We start from the raw sequence: 19,225 nt of genomic DNA on the forward strand, positions 1-19,225 counted from the left end.
TTGTAATCCTTGTCATGTCTGATTTCCTGGTTTCCCCCCTGATTGTTCCCAGCTGTTTCTTGTTAGGCATTTGGGTGCATGTGCGCGCCTCCCTCCCTCTTTCCTGGTCCATTCTTATCCGTGTAAAGGCTGTTATGGTTCGTTTCTTACTCCTGTGTTTTCTTTGTTCGTCGTGAGTTTTCATTAAATACCTTGCATATAGCTCCATGTCTCTTGCCTCATCTTCTACAAGCCGTGACAAATATGGTTGGGCAGAGAAATAAAATTAATTCAATTTAAGATATTTTACCTGTTATGAGGTAATGTTATTTTTGCCTATATTACCAGACTGACTTTCTCGCATTACAAAATTTGAGTATTATCCTTGCTTTGTGTCCTTACCAAATTTCAAAACCAAACATACGCCCTTGATTTTAATACCATTTACTTAATGTAGAAAGTGCTATAAAAGTTTTTCAAAAAAGTACATAACCAACATGGTCACAAATATATCTCTTCAAACTTGACAAGTGTTTTAAACGAACTTGTTAAAGATTAAGTTTTTACTTTTTTAATCCCCTCATTTTTATGTCGGTCACTCCTATACAAAATATACAGACTCCTGGTGGCCTTAGAAATATGGAATGTTTTAAGCCAAAATGTTTATTTATTATTAGAAATTGAATAACTAAGCAATTAAATAAACCTCTTTCAGAGTAATAAAATATTATGCACTGTAGCTCTGGGGTAGATTCTGTATAAAATGCAGCCTGTATAAGTATATGCACAGCTGACTAATGGTAGGCCAACATGAAAGGTGTTTATTGCATTTAGGGTTAGGTTTGGGTTAGGGTTGCATGGTATTGAGTGGCACGCTTGGATTTATGCAAAGATTGTGTTGCCCGTATTCTCAGGCAAGAGCATTTTGTCCATAGAGAAAGCCCTTATATGGAGGTACACTTGAGCATGTGTTATGCTAATTATTAACTGCATGCACACACTGTCTTACCAGCGTCAACATAAGAATGAGGGCAAGAGCAAATTTATGTGTGTACACACCTGTTGTTGTGACATTTTGTGTTTGAAGTCCAAAATCCAAATTTAATATCTAGAATTGTGTTTTAAACATTTTGAGGATCATATCTAATAACCTATCATTAACCCCTGACTGATGACCTCTGAGGACAGTGTGTGCTATCTTATGACTGTGCATTTCAATGGGATTTTTGTGACTGCTGGTGCAACTCTTTCCCCATAAGAAAAGACTGAGAAGACATGAAAGAGAGAAACACTGAAAGGCACATGCCACAGTCCCAGGGATTTGAAAAAGAGAGGCAGGAGAGTAAAAGACAGAGGGAAAAGATTGGGTGATGAAAGAAGCAGAGTTTGGACTGCAGGAATTGTGGGACGCCCAACAGAATTCATTTAAAAACCCCATCAAGTTGTTTGAAGAGCACAGCTGTCTTTGCTGTGTTGATGCATTTTCTGTTGAAACAGTAAGTTTGGGTGGAACATATCAAAGGGCTCATCCTCTCATTTTGTAAGTTGGTTTGGATAAAAGCGTCTGCTAAATGAATAAACGTGAATCCCACCTTTTCTTTTCTTTTTTAAAGCCAATATCTTTTAGTTACGTCACAGCTGTGAACCACGATTTGCTACTTGCTGTTGCTGGTCTGTTGCAGGTGGCAGGAGTGACATCCTCATTCTAGAGAGAATTTTATTTGACAAAAATATGTATATGCCCCTTAGTTTGAGATGGTTTATCAATATTTTGGATATGTTTTCCTGAAAGAGAAAGGCTGTAAATTTCAAATGTGTGCCTGCTAACATTTTTGTAAACTTTTAGGAGTACACTAGCATAAAGATGGCCTCAAAGCTAACCGACATGGACTAAAAGACTGACATTTTGATTTTGATTTCATGGATTGTTTTAGGCCTTCCTGTAATTTGTACTCTGACGAAGAAACCATCGTTTTAATATCCTTAATTGCCCCATATGAAATCAATTCATATCTTTTGCAAGCTATTTCTTCATTATCCACTCTTTGTTTTCAGTTGTATGAATTTGAGAAGCCTCTGTGCTGGCTATCCCATCATGCCCCACTGTGAGGATTAGTGAATCACAGCTGTGTAGGGCAGGGCTGGCATTCCAGTGCATCACTCACATTCCAGCCAAAGGTCTGAACAATGAAGTGCCCTTCCAAATTCTTCAAAGGAACAAAGTGAAAAGTGGAAGAGAAGAAAGGAATGACTAGAGAGAGGCCACATAGGAAAGGAATGAAATGAGAGAGAAGTGAGAATACAACGAGGATTAGAGGGAACTGATAGTTAAATGGCATTTCACCTTCAGTGTGCAATACAGAATCCTTGTTTAAAATCCAGGTTAAGCTCAAGTAGTACATGCTCATGACAGAGTGAGGAAACTGAACAATGAATCTTCAATAGATTTGCATTTTTTGAAAGAAATACTGCTGCTTGGATTAAAGTAAGCCTAGGTTTTGCTGTGTATTTACCCAGAACAGCATTTAATTTAGTTCTGAGTCAATAAAATGCTGGATCAGAGCTTCTTTGTTGTTGTCATGACACTGAACACACATTTTCTTTTCTTTCGGCTATACATGAGAATCAACACATAATGTGACTGTCTTTGAAGTGTAAAGATGGCTATAGATGGTTAAATAGATGCAAGACAGAAATATCAATAACAATTCAATATGAAAATAGATGTAAGAAAGAAATTCAGGATTCAAATATCTCAATGACGTCATCACAGTTGGTTAAATTTGGAATGCTGAAAATTCTGACTGATCGCACTGCACTGATGTGCACAGAACGGGGACTACAGGGGCACAAGCCCCTGCCCCTTTTGTTCACAAATCTAAAGGTGCCTTCACAAATGTAAGGGTGCCCTTTTAAGCGGAGGTGCCTTTAAGAGTTCGGACCATGCGACAAACTCCCACCACACCACAAAGCAGTGCAAATGTGCTGTACAGGTGCCGCCACTGCGGTGTCCTACGGACCATGCGACAAACTCCCACCACACCGCAAAGCAGCACAAATGTGCTGTACAGGTGCCCCAACTGCACTGTCCTTCGGACCATGCGACAAACTCCCACCACACCGCAAAGCAGCACAAATGTGCTGTACAGGTGCCACAACTGTGGTGTCCTTCGGACCATGCGACAAACTCCCACCACACAGCATAGCAGCGCAAACATGCTGTATAGGTGCCGCAACTGCAGTGTCCTTTGGACCATGTGACAAACTCCCACCACACCACAAAGCAGCGCAAATGTGCTGTACAGGTGCCACAACTGGGGTGTCCTTCGGACCATGTGACAAACTTCCACCACACAGCAAAGCAGTGCAAATGTGTTTTTTCCAGGTGCCACAACTGTGGAACCTTTCAGGCCCTGTCACTAAATCTCCCACAATACTGCAATCATGTTTCCTGTTTCCTCTTATGTTTCCTCTTATTAAGACTCGAGGGGCACAGCTCCAATGTATACCCATCAAACCACTATTCAGCAAGATTCTTTACTCTGTGCCACCCACCATTCGAATGCAGTGTGGGCCCTCCCGTTTGAACTCTCATTCTCACCTTCCCCATTTGACTGCTTGCTGGACTTACCCATTCAAACACCATGAGCTAAACCTCTCTCTCTTAGAACAGTCTCACATTTGAATCGCAGTGTGAGCCCTCCCTTTCGAACACAGCATGAGCCAACTCTCATTTTCACCTTCCCTGTTTGCATACCGTGAGCCCACCCACTTCTAAGACAAGTGGTGGTCTCTCATTCGAATCACAGTGTAGCCCTCTCGACCAGCAATCGTATAAGAATGCACCTTCAAACAAATGCTTAAAGCACTCCCTCCGTACAAATGTTTTGGGAGTGGAAAACAATTCAGAAGCATCCACCAAGCCAATTTGCCAAATGGAATTGTTGCTGGCTTGCTGTCCTAAATACTTCCTGCCATAGTCATGGTACTGTTCTTTCATCTTAACACCTTTTTGGGGGTAATCAGGACTCGAGTCGAGTCTCGAGCTCTGAGCCCTCCAGTATACAGACAGCAAGCCAAATATGTTTACTGCTTCAACACAAGATTACATTAACATACGAACTACTGAAATGGAGTTAATTAACAGAGGTTCGGGAGGAGCATGTTAATTTTAATCTGACAAATCACAGCCCACGAGCAGGAGTATATAAGCCGCTGCTTACCTGCTTCCTGTGACAACTCTCCTGACATCCCACCTCCACCCCATATCCACGTATTCTCTAGATCCATTATCTAAATAAGTAAAGTCCGGGGGGGGTAATCAGGACTCAAGTCGAGTCTCGAGCTCTGAGCCCTCCAGTATACGGACAGCAAACCAAATACGTTTACTGCTTCAAAACAAGATTACATTAACATACGAACTACTGAAATAAATATAGGTTATAGGAGATGACAGTGGTGATAACTTCACCTTGGACACGAGCGTAAGCATGCAGTGTAAACAAAGATGCAAATTAATTCCTTACAATCAGCTGTCTCCTCAACAGCTGTCAGCCTTCCCCTGGACATCTGATGAGTTACCCCATGAAGCGCACATATATGCAGTTGTCTTTCACTCTGCTGTGCATAATGGCACCAAAATAACAAAAATACAAAAAGTATGATGAGTCACGTTGTGTTCGCCATGCTTGTTTGTGATGACGTAAGATGAACACCACAATAGTGGGGTTCAATAGAATCAAGCAAGTGTGATGCAATGCTGCGGGGGGCACCAGGAACAATCGCACTCAGATTCGGACCACAGCAAACGTGCCCAGTGGGAAACCACCTTAGAGTGAAAATACAACATTCAACTCACACTCACCATTGTTACTGTTAACGTGATTACTTCCTAGTTTCTATGGGACTGGAATTGATGTCTCAGAAATTAGCGCCACAACAAAAGGTGAACACATCTGAACTGATGCTATTTCCACCTTGTATTAAGATGCGTTTCGGGTGATCCGATCACATGTGGTCAGCCCTAAATACAGGTCTAAACGAGGTTGTGACGAAGAGGAGGGCGTGGCTGGGCCATGAGGGTACACAGCTGGCACTGAGTCACCTAATCAGCCGGGAGGGGGCTAAAGACGAGCCGGGGGTGCCAGTTTAAGAGAGAGAGAGATACACACGTGGCCACTGTGTGTGTGCGTCTATGTGTTTTATGTTGTTTTATGTTGAGTTTCTGTCATTAAAGTTTACGTTGACTGTTCTGCTGGTTCCAGCCTCCTCCTTGCCCATCCCTTACCCATTATATTGGTGCCGAAACCTGGGAAGGAGGAGGGATGCGCTGTTGTGGAGTCCTCACTGCTGCCATCTGCCAGGGAGGAGCCATGGCCGTCTGCCGGGAGACAGAAGAGTCGCTGCCGGCCACCGGGAATCGGAGGAACCACTGCCATCTGCCAGGAAGGGGAGGAGCCGTTCTGTCCACCAGGGGTCGGAGGACTCGCTGCCGTCCATCCGGGGAGGAGCGACTGTCGTCTGCCAGAGGGTAGAGGAGTGGCTGAGGACCCTGGTTACCAGGAGGCGGGGTGGACCACTGACTGGCAGAACATCTGGAATAGCAGCGTCTCCCTTCCAGAGATGGGGAGGGGGTGGGGGGTAGGCCAGTCCGGATGGCGCCCCAGCCTGAATCGGGTGGGGGAGGAGTGTGACGAGGAGGAGAGCGTGGCCGGGCCGTGAGGGTGCATGGCCAGTGCTGAGTCAACTAATCAGCAGGAGAGAGAAATAAAGAGGAGATGGAGATGCCAGTTCAGGAGAGAGAGAGACACATGCAGCCACTCTGTGTGTGTGTGTGTGTGTGTGTGTGTGTGTGTGTGTGTGTGTGTGTGTGTGTTGTGTGCATCTATGTGTTTTATGTTGTTACATGGGTCTAAAACGTTTTGTGATCGGATTACAGAAACCACAAATGAATGTGCTCAAAAACGCATGTGTCCACATTGCATTTGAGGTGTAAACACTAATCCATCCTATATGCATCCCGGCAGCAGTGATGTGCCATCCCTCACCTGTAAATCAACTGCTGGTTAAAAAAAAGAGTTTAAACTTTGCCGTTTACAAGTGGCTTTAAAAATAACAGTCCAATCAAAAAAATTTTAAAAGCGGATACGTAGACAATCACGAGAGCTTCACAGATCTTCTTTAGTGTGTCTGATATCAACACAGATGACAAGCACAAACATCTGATGTTCCTTTAATTCAGGTAATCCACTAAAATAACAGATAATTCAGCTTGACGTTGCATTTGTGCTTAGATTAAATTTCAACAGCATCTGGGAGAAACAGTGCACCATTTTGTTTTATACTTTCTTTGTCTTTTCTGACTTTGTTGCACTTTAAAATCATGCAGTAACACTCAGACATAGTAGTTTATGTATGTCGTCATGAAACAAAGACCCTCCTCTCTAAATGCAAACACACGTAGTCACAGGAGACACATTTAAGTGACCAGGGGCCGGATTCACAAAACGTTCTTAAGAAGAAAATTCTTCTTATCAACCATTTTCTTCTTAATTTCTAACTTAAGAAAAATTATATTTTGGATTCTCGAAAAAAACTTAAGATAGGTCTTAAGTTTTTTCTTAAAACTAAGGCCCTGTTTCCACCTGGTATTTAGATGCGTTTCAATCACAAAACATTTTAAAACTCATTTAGAACCTGTATTTAGGGCTGACCACATGTGATTCGATCACACAAACCGCATTTTAATACCAGGTGGAAACGGGGTCTATGTGCTGAAAACATTCTATCAGTGTAAGTCAATGGACATTTTCAAACTTGAATCTTAAATTTCTTAAAAAAGTATAAAGTTACAAAAACCAAAAATAGATAACATAAACTACTGAAATTCTCTACAAAACAAAGTTTGAATGGAGTAACCAGAATGTTCGAGGACTATAATGCCTTAAAAGCATTGTGAAAAAACAATCACACAGGTAAGTATAACCATTAGACACTTGTGTACACATTGAAAATGTAGCACAATGTAGCGTTAATTTATTGGGGAATTTAAATTGTTAATCAACAAACTTGATAAAGAATGTTTTACTCTGATTCCTTAATATGGTCAGTTCCTTTTGGTCTCGGTTAAAGCAGTTTGTGAAAGAGAAATCTATTTATTAGCTAAATGGATAAATTTCTTACATATATGGTTCTCTTTTTTTCAGTAAAAGCTTACACAAACAATTTAGAGCCTTATTGACCTGATTCTATCCAGGCCTGTAATTTAGTTTAATCTGGGAGTTGAGCTGCTTTTGGGGTTAAGGAAAAATAATTTGACAAGGGAACATCCATCGAAATGAAAGCACTGCTTGTGTTGATTACTAAATTAAAAGATGCTATGTGATTTAGTTGTCAGTTCTCATGTAAAATATTACAACGTCACAGCCAATCAAAGGACAGTCTCTTTTCATACTTGATTTCTATGTGTTTCCAGGTTTATTTTGAGATATTTATGTATTTAGCGCCTACGTTTTAAGCATTTATTTTATGTATATCCTAAAAATATGTTAAATTACATGTCAGAATTTTTACAATTGCACCAGCTGCCATGGCACAGAGAACAGATACATTTTTTAGGTTCATGATGAGACGAATGCAATACTATAATGTCACAGGAAAGCATGTCAGTAATCCTGTCAGGGCAACTGGCAAAGAGGAGGAACAGAAGATAATGCTTTTCAATCTCATTCCCTGGGTATTTATAAGACGTTATAAAGAAACGTTTAAATGTGGCTGTCTGAAAATGTAGAATGTGCGCTGTGTTGATCTAAATGAAATCTTGTCGAACCCAATACCTTAAAAATGTGAAATGTTACCTAAACATAAATTCATAAAATAAGAATGTTTGGTGCATGGAAATATAAATGCAGAGGCTGTTCATTATATTCCCTCATTTTATAACCCCCTTAATTATAAATAATGGTAAAAGTGCAACCACAATCGTTATCTAAATCAAACCCACTTTGTACATTTACATTTGCTGTAAATTAAAGTGAAAAGAGTACTTAATCTTACTTTCTAAATTCTCCTTTTCGCTCTAATCCCTACTAAATCTGCACAGATACCCTACACCAGGGGTTTTCAAAGTGTGGGGCGTGCCTCCCCAGAGGAAAATTGTATTGCTCAATGTTTGATCTTCTAAAGCTCAGGAGACAAAATTGTGATTCTCATTTCAGCCTCATTTTAGTTTCAGTGTTGTCTGACCTGTTTCTCATACGTTGCTCCTAAAATTCACAAGGAGAAATAGGTGAGACAGAGCATTTAGCAGCAGCAGTCATAGTTGAGACTTGAGGGAGATATCTTGCTCAGTCTCATTAATGGCTCATTTTTTTCTCCTTAGAAGAAGAAAATGAGCAGTACTAGAGCTACTATGGAGCAATATGTGAGTCATGCATTTTATATATATATGTGTAAATAAATCTAGGACACTTTCACAAATTCTGAAACAAAAGAACCCTTTATTAAAATGGCCAAGTTTATCCTACACAAGATACAGCATTGCTCTGCATATTAGTGATTTGTTTTGAACAGAACAAGCAGAATAATGACATTCAGAAATAAGTGACTTCTGATTGCATTTAAGGTACAATAACTGGTGCTGGCTGTCCTGAACATACTAGTCCCTGTCTATCTCGTCTTGTGACAATAGATGAGTGATGGAACATAAATAGACTGGTAAATTGAGATCTGAAAAACTGAGATATAGAAAATATACAAATATACGTTTTTGCAGTATGCTACACCCTATTGGTTTTGAGTGTGGAATATGAGGCCCAAGCTTGTTCAATTGTATATATATATATAAATAAAAATAAAAACCCAAATCACAATCTAGTATTTTAGTTTATTTAGCTGTGTAATAACAGGTTAAAACTTGTAAGACAGCAAGAACTTGTCCTATTCATCATTTAGAAAATCTGAACTATAAATGTGCATCTTCTCACTATGACTATGTATTTAGAACAGTGTAACAGTATTCAGCACAGCTGCACAACACACAATATTCTGCAACTTACAGTCTTTTTTGACCATGGTCATCTCAACAAATGTCCATCCCTCCGGTGTGCCACATTCAAGAATTTATAGTCTTTGCGGCCCTCATGCGGCATTTATCAAGGCTTTTTTGACCTTCGTTTTCTCAGCTGGTGTCCATCCATCCAGTGTGCCACAGCGCATGATGTAGGCTGCAAGAATAAAAGAATGCACAAATTATAGATGAATTCCCCTTACATACAGTAACAGTGGTGTGGAAAATCATTTCTAAATTGTTACCAGGGAAATAGTCAATGTTCAGTTTTTACACTGTGATCATTTTAACTTTCTAACTTAGTGTATCTTGTAAGTACTAAATGATTTCTGAACATCAGTTGATGCCGGAACCACAAACATCTGTAAACACACAAAGCCCCTCCGTTTCTCCTTTCCATATACTGGTGAATCAAACATTCTGCCACAATGATAACTTTGAGGCTTTTGTTTGTCTATTTGGAGCAGTTTGTTTATTGCATTTGTGTGACTGATGTTTATTAGCAGAATGTGCAGTTTCAGGAAAGTTTTCAATGAAGTTGACAGCTGCAGACAATGTGGATGCCTATATATTGAGTGATATTTGGGTTTTGTCTGATTTAATTCATCCCTCTTGCAAACAAATGCAAGGTACCACTACAAAACAAAAATTAAACAACTGCTATATCACCTTTCAACCATGGGTTGGCCTTATTACTACAGGCATATTTATGTGTTTTATAGTGTATGTATGTACTATGCATGTATTTTACAGTGGCAGTAAAGTTACACATAAAGAAATGTAAAGACACAAAAACGATCATAACATTAGATATAGCTACAAATCCCAAGTGTCCAAACACCTCAGAAACTATGACCAAATTTGGGTAGATAGCACCATGACATTTAGGAGAAAAACAAAAACTGAAGGAAATTTGTGCTTCTTTAGTTTGAAAAAGTTATATTAAAAAAGTAATGAAAAAAAAAACACACAAAAAAAAACAAAAAAAAAACTCATGTTTATAGTAAGAGCTACAACTATTAATAAGTTGTCAACTATTGAATTAATCACCAACTATTCTGATGCATGGGGAAATAATTAATAATAAAATGTTGTAAAACAAAACATGAAAAAGTCCAACTGGGTGAATAAACACACACACACACAAAACACGGATCTACAAAACAACACTGATCTACAAAATGAGCAATGTACTTACTTAGAATCCCATCTACTTTGGACTTGTCCAGGACTGCTTTCCCTTCAGGCACCTTTCCGTGTTTCCCAAATGCCACCGCATTTTGGCACTCCTCTGCACTGAAGAATTCATCAAAAAGAAGATGGAATAAGCGAAGGCAGTCCTTCCTTGCCTCTGCATGGATTGCAGCCAAGCGGGTTGAGGACAGGAAGAGGCCACTATCTGGATACAGCTCTTGTTTCCCAGATCTGCTTTTTGTAGCCATAACACCAGCCTGAGGTTGTATCTGTTCAACTTTATCCTGAAAGCACCTTAATGTCTCAAGTTGTTCACCACCTGTAACGCAGAAGATGAATTATTACTTTACAGGAATATAGCAATGTTTAAGAAATCAAGAAAAGGAAGGAACAACTTCTAAAATATCCAAAGATTTCATGGCATAAAATATATTTACTAAGTAGTTTATTTGTTTATGGCTTTTAACTTTTAGCTTAAGCATTCAGTAACTCCCAAATGTCTGCAATTAATTTATGGCACAGAATTTAGTAAAGCTTAAAAAAAGAATATGATATAATTGATAAAAAACTTTTTTAATACAGTTAATCACAATAATAGACTGTGATTAATCACAAGTTTAAAACACTTTATTTACTTGTATTTTTGGGGGGAGATAAAACAGTGTGGTGTTGGAATGAAGAAATGCATGACAAAATGATTAGAGGAAATTATAACATCTCAGCTAAATTTTTATGATTTCTCAATGAGAATCTATATTATAATCTATATTAATTTGGCATTGGCATAATGAATTGCAGACTTTGCAGAATTTTTTGGCCTATTTATTCAATTGGCAATGCATTTTGCAATTGGCAATTCAATATGCAAAGTGACAATGCAATCTTCTATTCAGTTGGAATTATTTAGTTTAACAAAATAAAGAACGCTAAATCAATTGCATTCCATATTGCCGTGTTTTTTGGCCTCTTTATTCAAATGGAAATGTATTTTGCCAGTGAAACAGGGCCCCCAGTCTAATGAATTGCCATTTGAATTTTTAGACGCTCTTTTGGTGTAAAAATTCAAATGGCAATGCAATATGTCAGAACTCTCATCAAGGCGGGGCTTCAGTCTTAAGGACTTCGACAACGCTGACACTGTGCTTCCTGATTGCTAATGCTGAGTTCACACTACACGACTTTCAAAGTCATCAGATCGCTGTACTGCACGACTGTTTCTCTTGCGATCGGGTATCTCGAAGTTGTTGTTTCACACTACATGACAGGGGGTCACACATTACAAGATTTTTCACGAGGACTCGCAGACGATTCCCCAAACTACGTTTAGTCACGCAAACACACGCGAGAAGTTACGTTTCCAAAAATGGATGCCAGCAAGAAGTTAGAGGCCTATGGTGTTTATGCGCTGATTTTCATCGAAAAAACAACAAAAACAAAAAATATGTTGGCGAGAATGGCTAGGAAGACGCGCACCGGATTGTCTGTTCTGCAGAGAGTGTTGGATGTAAATAAATAAATTTGCAATAAATGTAGGTAGCTGCCTGCTCGTTATTGTTATTACTTTGTTTTTGTTAGAAACAACTGAAAAGCTTGTGTATAGTCTATGACAGTTTATTCCAAAAGAAACTATATGACAATTTATTCTGTTAGAAACTAATGTTCTCATTGGCTGTAGGCCGTCACTGCTGTCATTGTCAATCAACACCTCACACTACACGATTTGGAGTCACTGACTGGTCAAGATATTTAACCTGCTAGATATCAGTCTCCCTGGCATCATAGACATAATTCTTAAAATGAATGCATAGATTTGCGAGATTGTTGAGATCAAGGATTTATAACATGCATAACAAAGTAAAATGCTTCTTGACATTGACACATCATTGACTTGGCATAGTGCTTTTTAGCTTTTAAGCGAATGTATAGCCCCTCTATATGATCCATGGAGGAATAGGCAACCCGAGTTTGAAATGATCCTACTATTAATATACAAACATTCCCTCCTAAATGTTTATATTTTGTGGGAATGCACCCCAAGTGCGTTTAGGTTTGCTGTCATTTTACTTCATGATTGTCGCTGGAGTTCGAGCGAGCAGTGAGCGCACAAGGGAGCCCTTCAGCGACAGCTACAGAGCGACTTGGCTACAGTGAGCTACAAAATCACTGGCAGTGTGAACATAGGGTTAACACTGACACCCCTAGATATAATATAGATAGAAAACATAATTACAATCTAATGTTCCACAATTATTAATTATTTCTCATTTTACAGTGCTTGTGTATTGAGTAGCACTTCAGGTTCCTTAGGTGAATTGTGCAAAGAAAAAAGGTGCTAAAGGAACAAAGCGACCTAAAGCGACATAAATACACAACAGAAAAAAATGTACTTACTGATACTACACAGCACATCCTCCAGTTTCCCCTTCTCCTCCATTAATTTTGCCACCTCTGCCTGACATGCCTTGCATGGCTTCCATGCTTCTCTTGATTCAGCTCGCACACGTGGTTCTCCATATTCTGGTAGTGGATCACGCTCAATGATACAATATGCAGATGAGCCTGAGCTTGATGAACAACTCTCATTTTCAGATGTACTAGCCTGACTCCGAACAGGAGATGATCTTTTAGGTATAGTGCGACTGTACAACATACTAAGAAAGCTTTCTTTGGCTGTTATGTTATTTGGGGTTGTTGATTTCCATTGCTGATCCAAATCCACCAAAACAGGCAGCTGTTGCAATTGGTCTGGAGGCATGAGCTGTACAGTGCGGGGCTGGTGATGCTGTGGATACTGAGGATGGCTGTAGCAAAGTGGGATTGGCGGCGGAGTGGGTGGATTCTGGTGGAGAGGCTGGGTGGATAGAGGGTGGTACTGTGGCTTGGTAGGTGACGACGACTGGTTAGGTGGTGGCTGGCACTGTAGTCCGGGAGGTGGAGATGACCGGGTAGGTGGAGGCTGGTACTGTGGCCTGGGAAGTGGAGATGACTGGGTAGGTAGAGGGACACTGCGCTCTACAGTTTTTGGGTATTGCTGTGCAGAGGTGGACTGAACGGCTTGAGGCAGTGATTGGAGGTTATAGAATTTCTGAGCAGCTGCATCTCTTTTTTTAATGTCCTTCTTGACATCCACTGTCTTGTCAGATATTCCAATGTAATCCACTGTGGCATTGTAGAACTTGTTGTCAGACCATCTTGCTAGTACTACATCACCTGGCTTCAGATCTCTGAAGCAAGTAATGGGTTTATCATCTTTGCTTAGTACGTCACAGACCTTAAAATTTTTTGCAGAGTATCCATCTTCAAATGTCAAAAATACAAAAAGACCTGAAAATGAAGACAGAGCGAAAAACTGAGCTTTTGAGTAAACAAGTACATACTAAGATATCGTAACTTTAATTAAACATACTACTATATCTCCATTCATAAATTAATAAACTACTCAGAATAGGGTAGGGCAATGCCTAATGAACTGTGACATCACAGTGTCCAAAGTGAAACATTGTAATGAACAATGGTATCGGCCCAGGGGGTGAGGGAGTGGTTATTTTACTTCACATTATATCACATTTTATGGTATGTTGTTGTTACATGAATTACATTGATATTTTAGTGTTTTAAAGTATTTTAACCTATTTATGTTTTTCATGTTCTTCTGTATTTCATCTTGCCACTGGATCGTCCCAAGCATCATAGTGATCGCATGTGATAGTGACCACAACGATATTAAACATACTCAGTGCTCAACCTCTGTTCAGTCTCCTGCTCTTCATTATCACTTCTATTGTATTTTAATGCAGCCGGAGTCACGATATAGTTCTGTCCTTTTCTGTCATCAAACAACAAAATGACTATGGAGTTGTGTTTTATTATGAGCCAAAAATCATGAGTATGGGCAAGTGCACAGTGGTCGGTTCTAGGCCTGTTGTTATTATTTCAGTATTTAATAATTAGTTTAAAATGGTTTAATATGCTGCAAATGAAGTAGCTTTTTACGTTTTTTTTATAATTCATTTAGGCTACCAGGTAGAGTGCACTCAGTCTACTGCGACCCTAACCCTAGAAAGTAAATATCATTTTGTGTAGATTTTTGTTATTATCATCCAAAACAATAGTTAAAATTAAGAAACATTTATTTAAAGAATAACATCAAATTAAAAAGATGTGCAGTAAAATGACAATGATTCAGTAACCATCCTGGTCATCTTTGGGTGAGCTGGGGTCTGGTTCATAAAATCTAATCATCTTCGTTGGGATACGTGCTCTTTTGGGCATCTCTTTTTTTAAATTTCCCGCTTGGCATAGTTAGCTAACATTTACAAGTTCATAGCCACATATGGTCAAAGTTTAAGGCTAGCTAACCGTATTATAAGCAGTATATGTGGACCAGATTCTTCAAAAAGTTTCAGAACCCAAATATATACCTTCTAAATGTTACAAAATTAAACTTAACAAAGATTAAACTTACCTTATTTTGTGAGGCCCCGTGGTTCACCGTTGCTCCCGGCCGCATTTGCGCTCCCTGTGTTCCCTGTACGTTAATCAGCCCAACCTTTAGATTAACCAATCACGATGCAGGCAGAGCTCTTGTCCAATGAAATGTCCTAATGCTGGTTAACAGTTCACATCTTTTTGCGCTAAATTTGTTCAACCACGAAACCGGTAAGTGGATAAAGCTTGATATTACTTTTACCAAAGAGTAAATGATTCATTAATACTAATCAAGTGTAGTTATTCTGCATTTGATTGCACTCAGAAGTAGGAAAAATCTGTTGTTGGGAAGTTTGAATCAGTGAAAAGATTATATGTGAACAGGCATATCGGCTAAAACTTATAAAAATAAAAGGTTAATATAGTTAACTAATAATGACATTTTTTATTCTATACTTTTTATAATAGGTTTATCAAAATTGTTTATTCACACTATCAGAAGTGTTAAGCCAGGAATTCTTCTTCATCCTCAAAATGCCACTGTCTATAATAAACTGGACTTTGGCCATGTGGACTTTGCTGGCTTTTGAAAGAAATTAGTGATTATGCTATGCCAGTAACAGTTCTAATGCTTTTTTTTTTGTGAAATCAGTGCACAGTTCTGAAGTGTGCTATCATATGTTACAACTGTGATTTTTTTTTAATTATGATTATATGCTTCATCTTCATCTTAATTGGTTTTTTAATAGGAAAAGTTGGACAAATGTACAACTGTCCTATTACTGTAACACTCTTCAGTCAGGAGATACATTTATATCATAATCATGTGCACCAGTGTACGCAAAAAGTTGTAAAACCAACTGGTATGTATTAACTGTGTAAGAGTGTGCCTTTTCTGTCATCACTAGTGTCACCGTTGTTTCAGCTCCATTTCTGACACCAGTCAAGCATGAATATTGCTCTTCCATAGAAGTTACATGTGTGTGTTTGATGGTAGTGGGGTAAGTCTTTATTACACAACCTAGCTCTATGTGTTACACACACATACAGATAGATAATTTTTTTTTAAGGAAAAACCAACATTTAGTGTCTTAGCATGGGCACCACAGGCCACCAGAACAGCTTCAGTGGGCCTTGACATACTATTCTCCAATTCTCGAAGTGAAGGGATGAAAACCAAAAGATCTGTATAGAGAGTGATAGAATGACACTGGTCTACAAAGATGTGGAAAAAAGTAATATGGTCAGATGAGCCATCCCTCTACATATTCACGACAAGTGGCTGAGGTAATCTGTGGCATTCACCAAGAGAACAGGAGAGGCATGAATGCTACACCCCTACAACAGGGGTCAGCTGGCTCTGGGGAGCTGGCATGTTTTGGGTCCTCTTGTCCCCTTAGAGGAAGAGGTTACTGCAAATCAATACAAAGTTGCTCTGAGTGATCACATTTATCCTACGATGAAACATTTCTATCCTGATGGGAGTGGTCTCTTCTAGGATGACAAGGCCCCTATCCATAGGGCTCAAGGGGTCACTGAATGGTTTGATGAGTTCACAGTCACCAGATCTCAACCCAGTTGAACACCTATGGGAGATTTTGGACTGACAGGTTAGACAGTGCTCTCCGCCTACATCATCACCATCAAAACACCAAATGAATGAATATCTTTTGGCAGAATGGTGTTCATCCCTCCAGTACAGTTCAGAGACTTGGAGAATCAATGTCAAGGTGAAGCTGTTCTAGCAGCATGTGGTGGCCCCACACCTTATGCTGTTTTTTCCTTTGTAGCCTTATTATAGTATGGTCCATGAATTAGTTGCAGTTGGAAATGTAATGTAACTGGAAGAGAGAGAAGTATTTTGATTTTGATTATATGATTGATATTTTATTCAGTTTTCAAATGCTTATTTGTACTCAGAGAGGTTATTTTGTATCTGTTGACATTTTTTCAGGCAAACGCAAAAGCTGACGCTAACTAAATTTGACAATGGCACAGAGGTACTACTCACGCTGGAGGAGAAAAGTCAAGAGCCAGCAAAGTACTTGCAAAAGATACAGAAGAAAGGTGAGAATATTTCAGATGTTTTTGTTGTTATATGGACAGCTGTTATGTTCTTCTCCCAGCCACATTTCAGCAGCTCCTTTGTTTCTGACAGCATTGCTGAATACTTTTATATACCTAAGAAATTGGTTTTGTTTGAAATGACTGTTTACTAAGAATATTAATTTACTTGCCAATTTATTAAGTACACTTGTATAAAAATAATGCGGTTTAATCCAACAGCCCTTCAATAAAGCCTCCTTCATGGGGATTATAATATTCAGTTTTATTGATTTAATGTTCATTTTGTAGTCTGTAATTTGTGATGCTGTTGAACTGTACTGCGTTATACTGAAAGGTTTTCCTAATATTTTGCACATCCCATTAATATGCATTATGGTTTAAGTATGGTAGCTATTATTTCTCTCTATTTTCAGCTGGACACACAAGGAGTGGAGAACACAGGTAACAACTGTTCAAAAATGTAAAACATCTAACTCCATAGAGTAATGAAGCATAATACGTTTCCCACACAAAGGATTTTGGTTCCATACTAATTAGGAAAATGAATATGGTATACTGCCATATTCCCTCAAACTACTTCCAATGTCAGCACTGAATATTTTGGTTGACTGTAAAAACAAAGAATTGGCTGGAGAGGGCAAGGGAAACCACATACCTCCTCCAAAGCATGTGAAGTGAACTGCCACTCGGACAGCAGCACACTTATCTGAAAGCTGAAATGTGTAGGAAGGTGCTATGTCCCTGCATCCATCCAGGTGTGTCTGCACAGTTGGCTGGCATGCTTACTGGGCTACCATAATGTCATTTGCACTGTATTCATATAACTGTATAATAAATATTCAGATGTTTCAAAGATAGCATCTGGTCTATTCATATAGTGGCAATGTAAGAAATCCCTTGTTATAGAGCTTTTAATTGTGATCAGTAGTAGTGTTAATTTCAAAGAAAAGTGAATGTATCCAATAAAACACTGTTACTGATGTGAGACTTGCATACGTCAATTGGTTTGCCAAGCTTTAAATGGCAGCGCAGGTTACTCTGACACTTTGATGTCTAGTAACTGGTAATGTGTTTAGACTGACAGAATTACTATGGAAAATAAACACAAGTAGACTAGTGAGCTCAAACTCACCAATGCTGCTTTTCAACATTTTGTGTACGTGACTGATTACAACAAGACAACAAATCTGTAAAATGTATTACAACTTTTTTGTTTCTAGAATCAATGTGGAGGCCAGTTGACTGCTGCACTGGAGGAGTACCTTATTCTGCTACACTGGAAGCTGAGGATTTTGTTAATCTGGAAAACCCGTCAATCATGAATTCCTGTGACGTCTGTAACTCCAATCATACATTGTCCCAGTATTATGAACACACAACAGTGATGCATCACACTGGCCTTGATGCAGAATCAGAGAGTGAACTGTCTTTTTACATAGATACATTGATTGATCAATTTGTTGAGGAGGGGACTTCAGATGATAACTTGACATTTGATGATGACCTATCATTTGAGGGCAGTGTAGAGCTAAACATAGAGGAGGGAACAGGACTCAAAAACTCAACAAACACTGGAGATAGTTTACTTTACAAAAATGCACCAATTTCTGTTGCAGAGAGCCTTCTACTCATAATGACATTTGCAAACAGACACAAAATAACAGGAAAAGCGCTAAGTGATTTGCTCACACTAATCACTCTGCACTGCCCCTCTGACATCCAGACCGAATGTCTTCAGAATTTACAGAAATTCAAACAATTTTTTGATAACTCCTCTTCCTCTTCTCTACTTTTGCACAAATATTGCAGTGCATGCCTTATGTCTGTTGAGCGTACAGACACCCACTCTAAATCCTGTGAAGCAAATGTGTTGATCGAGGGCTCAACTTCCTATTTCATTGAGGTTCCTATTGAAGCACAGTTGAAGTCATTGTTTGCTAAGGAAGGTTTTGAGGAAAAACTAAAGTTCAGGTTTAATAGACAGAAAACGTGTCATGACAGTATCGAGGAAATATACAATGGAGAAGTTTATCAGAAATTAACAACTTGCAATGGGCCTCTCAGTAATCCGAGAAACATTTATTTAACTTGGAACACAGATGGCATACCCATTTTCAAGTCTTCAAAGTTTTCTGTTTGGCCTTTTTATTGTGTCATAAATGAGTTAAGTTTTGTTCAACGCACAAAACATGAAAACATGATATTTGCAGGTCTTTGGTTTGGGGACTCAAAGCCATCAATGTTGACATTCCTTGAACCACTGTGTGACACTCTGAACAAAATTGAAAGAGATGGAATTTCTGTTCAGTTTGCAGGAGCTCAAGAACCTTTTATATGCAGAGTTTTTACCATTGCTGGAACATGTGATTTGCCAGCAAAAGCATTAGTCCTTAATTCTGTTCAGTTCAATGGACAGTTTGGGTGTCTGAAGTGTGAACAGCCTGGTCAAACAGTAAAGACAGGAGAGAGAGGTCATGTCCATGCCTTTCC

The sequence above is a fragment of the Myxocyprinus asiaticus genome, chromosome 17 (genome assembly GCF_019703515.2).
Source record: "Myxocyprinus asiaticus isolate MX2 ecotype Aquarium Trade chromosome 17, UBuf_Myxa_2, whole genome shotgun sequence".
NCBI lineage: Eukaryota > Metazoa > Chordata > Actinopteri > Cypriniformes > Catostomidae > Myxocyprinus > Myxocyprinus asiaticus.